The sequence below is a fragment of the Pongo abelii genome, chromosome 3 (assembly GCF_028885655.2).
Source record: "Pongo abelii isolate AG06213 chromosome 3, NHGRI_mPonAbe1-v2.0_pri, whole genome shotgun sequence".
Lineage (NCBI taxonomy): Eukaryota > Metazoa > Chordata > Mammalia > Primates > Hominidae > Pongo > Pongo abelii.
This window is the reverse complement of record NC_071988.2, coordinates 187824351-187832076: the sequence shown is the minus strand read 5'-3', so window position 1 is coordinate 187832076 and position 7726 is coordinate 187824351.

Genomic DNA, 7726 nt, shown 5'->3' with positions numbered 1-7726 from the left:
TCTTTATGTTATTCACAATATATATAAAATCAGCAAATTCTTAGAAAAATCAGCACTTCCAAAACTGATCCAAAAGAGGAGAAATACACTAAATATAAACTAGTAAGGGAATCAGTAGTTAAAATATGCATATAATAAACATTAGGCCAAACTAGTTTCATAGACAAATTGGACGAAATTTTGAAAGTACCAATTGTTTTGGTCTTATATACCTTTTTTAAAGATAGTTAAAAAGGAGAAAATACTCCCCAACTCTTTCTTTGAAGTTAAGAAAACCTCAATACTAGAAGCAGACAAGGATTATACAAAAAAAGGAAAATTATAGTCCTGTCTCAGTCCTGAATAAATGCAATAGGCCCCAAATGAAAACACCAGGGAATTAAAAGCAAAATTAATGAATGACCAAGAGTTTATCCCAGGAATGCAAGAGTAGTTTAACATTTAAACAACTATAAATGTCATTCACCACATTAAAAGATTAAGTACATGCAAAACAAGAATTTGATAAAATTCAGCACTGTCAATGATAAAATTTTTTAGCAAACAAGTAATAAAAGGAAACTCTTTTTTTTTCTTTTTTTTTCTTTTTTTATTATTATTATTATTATTATTATTATACTTTAGGTTTTATGGTACATGTGCGCAATGTGCAGGTAAGTTACATATGTATACATGTGCCATGCTGGTGCGCTGCACCCACCAACTCGTCATCTAGCATTAGGTATATCTCCCAGTGCTATCCTTCCCCCCTCCCCCCACCCCACAACAGTCCCCGAAGTGTGATGTTCCCCTTCCTGTGTCCATGTGTTCTCATTGTTCAATTCCCACCTATGAGTGAGAATATGCGGTGTTTGGTTTTTTGTTCTTGCGATAGTTTACTGAGAATGATGATTTCCAATTTCATCCATGTCCCTACAAAGGACATGAACTCATCATTTTTTATGGCTGCATAGTATTCCATGGTGCATATGTGCCACATTTTCTTAATCCAGTCTATCATTGTTGGACATTTGCCTTGGTTCCAAGTATTTGCTATTGTGAATAATGCCGCAATAAACATACGTGTGCATGTGTCTTTATAGCAGCATGATTTATAGTCCTTTGGGTATATACCCAGTAATGGGATGGCTGGGTCGAATGGAATTTCTAGTTCTAGATCCCTGAGGAATCGCCACACTGACTTCCACAAGGGTTGAACTAGTTTACAGTCCCACCAACAGTGTAAAAGTGTTCCTATTTCTCCACATCCTCTCCAGCACCTGTTGTTTCCTGACTTTTTAATGATTGCCATTCTAACTGGTGTGAGATGGTATCTCATTGTGGTTTTGATTTGCATTTCTCTGATGGCCAGTGATGGTGAGCATTTTTTCATGTGTTTTTTGGCTGCATAAATGTCTTCTTTTGAGAAGTGTCTGTTCATGTCCTTCGCCCACTTTTTGATGGGGTTGTTTGTTTTTTTCTTGTAAATTTGTTGGAGTTCATTGTAGATTCTGGATATTAGCCCTTTGTCAGATGAGTAGGTTGCGAAAATTTTCTCCCATTTTGTAGGTTGCCTGTTCACTCTGATGGTAGTTTCTTTTGCTGTGCAGAAGCTCTTGAGTTTAATTAGATCCCATTTGTCAATTTTGGCTTTTGTTGCCATTGCTTTTGGTGTTTTAGACATGAAGTCCTTGCCCATGCCTATGTCCTGAATGGTAATGCCTAGGTTTTCTTCTAGGGTTTTTATGGTTTTAGGTCTAACATTTAAGTCTTTAATCCATCTTGAATTGATTTTTGTATAAGGTGTAAGGAAGGGATCCAGTTTCAGCTTTCTACATATGGCTAGCCAGTTTTCCCAGCATCATTTATTAAATAGGGAATCCTTTCCCCATTTCTTGTTTTTGTCAGGTCAAAGACAAAAACCACATGATTATCTCAATAGATGCAGAAAAGGCCTTTGACAAAATTCAACCACCCTTCATGCTAAAAACTCTCAATAAATTAGGAATTGATGGGACGTATCTCAAAATAATAAGAGCTATTTATGACAAACCCACAGCCAATATCATACTGAATGGGCAAAAACTGGAAGCGTTCCCTTTGAAAACTGGCACAAGACAGGGATGCCCTCTCTCACCACTTCTATTCAACATAGTGTTGGAAGTTCTGGCCAGGGCAATTAGGCAGGAGAAGGAAATCAAGGGTATTCAATTAGGAAAAGAGGAAGTCAAATTGTCCCTGTTTGCAGATGACATGAAAGTATATCTAGAAAACCCCATTGTCTCAGCCCAAAATCTCCTTAAGCTGATAAGCAACTTCAGCAAAGTCTCAGGATACAAAATCAATGTGCAAAAATCACAAGCATTCTTATACATCAATAACAGACAAACAGAGAGCCAAATCATGAGTGAACTCCCATTCACAATTGCTTCAAAGAGAATAAAATACCTAGGAATCCAACTTACAAGGGATGTGAAAGACCTCTTCAAGGAGAACTACAAACCACTGCTCAAGGAAATAAAAGAGGATACAAACAAATGGAAGAACATTCCATGCTCATGGGTAGGAAGAATCAATATCATGAAAATGGCCATCCTTCCCAAGGTAATTTACAGATTCAATGCCATCCCCATCAAGCTACCAATTACTTTCTTCACAGAATTGGAAAAAACTACTTTAAAGTTCATATGGAACCAAAAAAGAGCCCGCATCGCCAAGTCAATCCTAAGCCAAAAGAACAAAGCTAGAGGCATCACACTACCTGACTTCAAACTACACTACAAGGCTACAGTAACCAAAACAGCATGGTACTGGTACCAAAACAGAGATATAGATCAATGGAACAGAACAGAGCCGTCAGAAATAATGCCACATATCTACAACTAAAAGGAAACTCTTTTAACCTGATAAGGTTTGCACCAAAATTCTAAAGAAAACATCATTGTTAATAATAAAATATTAGAAAAATTCATTTTTAAATCATGAGCACATTGACACATTGTATAACTACTCCATTAAACATGGTACTGGAAGTCCTAGCCAGCATAGTAAAGCAAGAAGAAGACATAAAAGTCACATAAACTGAGAAGAAAAAAAACAAAATTGTCATTAGTCTCAAATGATGTAATTTTTTTACACACACACACACACAAAAAAAACTCCCATACAAATTTACAGACTATTATAAGAATTTAGTGAAGTGGCTAGTGATATGATTAGCAATAAAATACTCTTTATTTTCTCTATATTAATATCAGATATCTAATTTTTTAAAAACAGATTTTTAAAATGTTACCATTTGTAATAAAAACAAAATATATTGTTTCCTAAGGCTTATTCTAGCAAACGTTGTGGAAATCTTTCATGGAAAAAATTATAAAACTTTTTTGAGAGGTTTCAAAGTTGATCTACACAAGTGCTGGAGATAAATTTTATTGTGTGGGAACATGGTATCACAGTTTTAATTCTCACTCAAATTTATCTATCCATTTAATGTAATTCTCATCAAAGTCCCTAGAGCTTTTTGTAGACTATAACAAGTGATTTTATAGTTTATGTGAAAAGCAAATAGCCAAGAAAACAAAAAAACATTCCTGAAAGAAGAATAAGGTGGGAGGACCTGCCTTGTAACTATTCTGTTTTACTTAAAGCTCTAGTAAGTTGGAAGCTGTGGGGTGGCACAATGATAGATAAATTGGTCAGTGAAACAATAGATGACCCAGAATCAGATCCATGATTATTTGGACATGTATTCTATGGGATAAGGATACTATGTAATAACTGGAAAGGGAGGCTATTCAATAAACAGGGACAGTTGAGTGTCCATGTGGAAAAAATAAAATTGGATCCCAATCTCACCACACATGTGAAAATCATTTCCTGATAGATTAAGAATTTGTGAAAATCAAACTTAAAACTTTTAGAGAAAAAAAAAGAAGGAAAACATGGTCGTGGGAAAATCTAGTCTTCTCAGAGTAGTGAAGAATTTCTCAAGAACACAAAAAACCCTACTACAAAAGTAAAGATTGATAATCTACACTATTTTAAAACTTTGTATTCACTGAAAGACAGCATAAGTGAGGTGAAAAAACAAGCCACAATCCGTAAGAATTTATTTACAACACACTACCAATAAACAGTACACAGAATATATGAGTAATGTATAAATGTACTGATTTTCTATAAATCAGTAAAATGCAGATAATGCCATAGGAAAAAAATAGGAAGAAAATAACTACAGGCATTTCTCCAAAGAGGAAACAAGAATAGTGAAAAGGTATCTAACATCATTAATAATCAGGAAAATGCAAATTAATAGCAGAATGATATTTTATTTTATTTCCCCAGACAGACAAAAATCAAGAAGTTTAATAATACCAAGTATTGGTGAAGATATAAAAGCAACAGATTTAGGAGAAGATTTCCCACTAAAATTGAAAGTGTTCAGGCCGGGCACGGTGGCTCACACCAGTAATCCAGCACTTTGGGAGGCCGAGGCGGGTGGATTACTTGAGGTCAGCAGTTCAAGATCAGCCTGGCCAACAAGCTGGGCATGGTGGCACAGGCCTGTAGTCCCAGCTACTCGGGAGGCTGAGGCAGGAGAATCGCTTGAACCCTGGCGGCAGAGGCTGCAGTGAGCCGAAACCACGCCACTGCACTCCAGCCTGGGTGACAGAACCAGATGCCATCTCAAAAAAAAAAAAAAAAGTGTTAATAAACTATAACTCTGCAATTCTTCCAGGGACTTACTTTAGAGACAGTTTTGTATATGTGCATCAGAAATAAAAGAATATTCACATAATCAGTTCAAGTATCAAAAACCTGGGTGATCTCAAATATCTGCCAGTAGCAGAATGGATAAATAAATTACAGCATATGCATACAACAAATCATTGTAAGTCAGTTACATACAACAACGATGACTCTCAAAGATATGATGTTGAGTGAAAAAAGTAAATTCCAGAAGGCTGTGTGATAACATTTTTAAAGAATGGAAGAATACGCAATATGGTATTCAGGGCTGTACACACATGTAATACAACTAAAATTGGTAGGGAGGATGTCAAACATTCAGAATAATGGCTATACCTAGAAGTTGGGGCAAGGAAAACGGATAGGAACAGAGTGTAGAGTATTGGATATGTGCTGGTTCATTTTGTCAATATGCCTTGTAAATCAAATCTATTTCACATGTATGTTTTGGACTTACAAAATATTGTGAAAAAAATGAAAAAGAAGAAGGCTGGGCATGGTAGGTAGCTCATGCCCGTAATCCTGGTACTTTGGGAGGCCTAGGCTGGAAGATTGCTTGAGACTAGGAGTTTGAGACCAGCCTGGGCAACATAGAGAGATCCCATTTCTCCATTAAAAAATTTAAAAATTAGCCAGGTGTGATGGGGCACACCTGTAGTCCCAGCTACTCAGGAGGCTGAGGTGAGGGGATTGCTCAAGGCTATGGGTTTGAGCCTAGTGGGCTGTGATCACACCACTGCACTCCAGCTTGGGAAACAGGGCAAGACCCTATGTCAAAAAAGAAAGAAAGAAAAAAGTTAAAAGGCAAAAGTGGTAAGAGCTGATTAAATGGAGCCTAAAGAAGAATTTTAAACTGAGGGAATAAAAATAATGTTGAGTCACTATTTCTCTTTTTTGGGTTTCAAGAATATTTTATGGAACGACAGGGAAGGCAAATCAGATGTAATTATTTCTCCACATTACAACCCAGAATTCCAAAGGTTAGATACTTTAAAGTTAAGTTGCATACAAATTGTATTTATTGTTCATACTGATAACCATTTTTCTTTACTACATTTATTTATTTATAAATATTAGAGGAAGGCTTTTTTTGTGAAAAAATGCAAATAAAGAGTACCTACAAATTAAAAATCTACAAATGTGCATACACACACACACAAATTATAAAATATTTATACAAAATATTTTAGAAAACTTACCTCTTAATATGATTTTTTTTAAAGAGCTTATGTTTTTAAAGGTGATTTTAGTGTGGAAGATTTGAGGTTTAATTCTTAGATAACTTAGTCTGGGAGTTGATTCTACAGCTGCAAAATCAGTGAATCTTGGTGATCGCTTGTGCGGAGCTCAGGGCTAATTGTCATACCACGCCTCTCCTTCATCAGAAAATTGTTTGGGTTTCTAGAGTCTGATAGCTGACTTCTTTCTGTAGATGGATACAAATACCACCAAATCCTTTCCTCATTCTTGCTTTCCTTATGACCCATCCACCCTGTTCCTATATATACACAAAACCACCAAGTGAAGATCCTGAGAAGTATTTGCAAGCAATTTGCAGGATTTTTGGTGTTTTGTTGTTGTTGTTGTCCCTGTACATTGTGACTCCTGTGAAAAAATTTTTTTCCAGTTTTATTGAAGTATAGTTGACAAATAAAAATGTGTATTTCAAGTGTACAGGGCCAGGTGTGGTGGCTCACGCCTGTAATCCCAGCACTTTGGGAGGCCAAGGCAGGTGAATCACTTGAGGTCAGGAGTTCAAGACCAGCCTGGCCAACATGGTGAAATCTCATCTCCACAAAAAATACAAAAATTAGCCAAGTGTGGTGGTTCACACCTGTAATCCCAGCTACTCTGGAGGCTGAAGCAAGAGAATCGCTTGAATCCAGGAGACAGAGGTTGCAGTGAGCCAAGATCATACCACAGCACTCCAGCCTGGGAGACAGAGTGACACTCTCTCAAAAATGAATAAATAAATAAATGTGTACAACGTAATGATTTGATCTCCATATGCATATATATAGAGAGAAATGATTACCACAATAAGTTTTATCACATTCATCACCTCACAGTTACCTTTTGCATGTGTGAGAATGCTTAAGATCTACTCTCTTAGAAATTTCAAATACTCAAGATAGTAAGTGTAGTCACCACGCTGTAAATTAGATTCCCAGAACTTGTATTTCTTATAACTGAAAGCTTAAGACAACCGTGTCACCTGCCCAATACTTCCTAAAGTATTTGTTCTGAGGGTCTGGGGCAGGTGGTCATTGCAGGATGCTAGCAATATTGCCCCCCTAAATTCCATGATGAACAGTCATTTATTCTGAATTTTCAAGGATATGGTCTATAAATTTTGTGATACAAAATGATACTAAGGACGATACAATTTAAGTTACCAGCCAGCATCTTTTCCATGTCACTTAAGAACGAGCTCAGAGAATGAGGTCTTTTGGCTTGAGATAGATCTAGAGGACGGGGTCCAGATGGAAGGGACAAGTCTAGGAATGGCACCAAGGTCAAGTTTCACCTATGTGGCAATTCTGTGAAAGTTCTCAGTGTTTTTATTCCAAGATGAATTATTTCATCTCCTATTGTTATAACTGGAAAACAGAAAGGCATGTATTCAAAAACTACCTTCAAAAGTTAGATTTGTAGATTAGGATGAAAAGTATAAGGTTTCTGAAAAAAAAAATTCCAAGGATTTCATAGGAGCATCTAGGAGTCTTAGAGGGAAAAGTACTAGAATCAGAATAATAGTACCTTGTTGAGAACTTCCCAAATCAATTAATTGGTTTTAATTACTTCTAAAAATTAGGAGAAATTCCTGCACTACCTTATCTTAACTACTGTGAAGAAAAACAATATAAATGTTTTAAAGGGCACAGTTATTTAAAATGTTATCTTTCTGGTAACAAAAAATAATTGTGATAAGAGATCTAAGTTGTAAACTCAGAGGTTAAGGCCATTTATTTTTTTAATGCATCAATATTCATTA